At 43.3% G+C, this 1,368-nt stretch overlaps 1 pseudogene across 1 annotated transcript; it reads left to right on the forward strand.

Annotated features, from left to right (window-relative positions):
- The first annotated feature begins 621 nt into the window (after positions 1 to 621).
- On the forward strand, positions 622 to 1,143 carry LOC311603538 (eukaryotic translation initiation factor 1-like; annotated as a pseudogene). The gene has a single exon. The product of its transcript is annotated as a eukaryotic translation initiation factor 1-like (transcript).
- Positions 1,144 to 1,368: the final 225 nt, after the last annotated feature.

Genomic DNA, 1,368 nt, shown 5'->3' on the forward strand with positions numbered 1-1,368 from the left:
GATCACACAGAGCACTAAGCCTTGTGTGGTAATCACCAGAACCGCTTTGTAAGGTAGCTGCCATGATTCACAAGTGAGAAAATGAAGGCTCAGAGAGATAAATAAGTTGCTTAAGCCCTGGGGTCCTCTGCAAACTATGGCAACAGCCAAGGAAAAAATAGGCAGTAAACCTCGAACCCCTACCCGGACTAGCCGATGGACATTCTCCACTGTTGAGTGGAGAAGGAGATCTAACTTTCACACAAACTCTGGTGCCCCATATTTGAACATGTCCCTTGGATGGAGATGCCTGGTGGCACTCAGAGGAAAGATAATAGGTCACCAAGGAGAGACTTGATACCGTATGAGCATATACAGGGGGAGGAGTTCCCCCTCAGACACAGACATAGGGGAGGGGAGGGGAGTAGGGGGGAAGTGGGAGGAAGGGAGGAATGAGAGGATACATGGGATGGGCTAACAACTGAGATGTAATATGAATAAATTAATTTAAAAAAAAGAAAAAAAGAAAAAAGAAAAGTAAATAAAAATAAAAAAAAGAAAGAAAAGTCACATAGGGAGTCACTGAGCCACCGCCTAGGACTCAGCTGCCTCCTCCTCGAGTCCCCTAGCTTCCAGGCAGCCGCCTTCCGCAGGCCCTTTCCACCGAGGAAAAGGAATTGTATCATATGTCGGCTATCCAGAACCTGCTCTCTTTCCACCCCTTTGCTGATGCAAGTAAGGGTGATACCTGTTTCCTGCTGGCACTGAGGATTATATCCATATAAGTATTCAACAGAGAAACAGCAGGAAGATGATTACAATAAAAAGAAGCTAGTGAAGGCATTTAAGAAGAAATTTGCCTGCAATGGTACTGTAGTTGAGCACCCAGAATATGGGGAAGTAATTCAGCTGCAGGGTGACCAGCACAAGAACATACCCCAGTTCCTGATAGACACTGGACTGGCAAAGGATGACCAGCTGAAGGTTCATGGGTTTTAAGTGCCTGTGGCTCTGAAGCTTAAATGTAGATTTCCTTGCAATGAGTTTAAGTTCCCTTCTGTCCCTTGTCACAAGTTTTAAAACCTCACAGCTTGTATAATGTAACCATTTGGGGTCCGCTTTTAACTTGGACTAGTGTAACTCCTTCATGCAATAAACTGAAAAGAGCCATAAAAAGAAAGAAACAAACAAAGAAAGAAAAGCCACATAGGAACTCTAATTTACTGACCTCAAAGACTACAAAATTCCCTCTTTGAACGGGGCTTTAATTATTGCCTAAAACTTTTGCAAAAGCCCAGGATTAAAGGCAAACTACTACAAAGGTTTTTCAAACACATTTCTGCAAGTCCCATAAAATTCTATGGATGACATCATCTCATTAGCATCTTC

This window comes from Acomys minous (assembly GCF_964271855.1).
Source record: "Acomys minous genome assembly, chromosome: 8".
NCBI lineage: Eukaryota > Metazoa > Chordata > Mammalia > Rodentia > Muridae > Acomys > Acomys minous.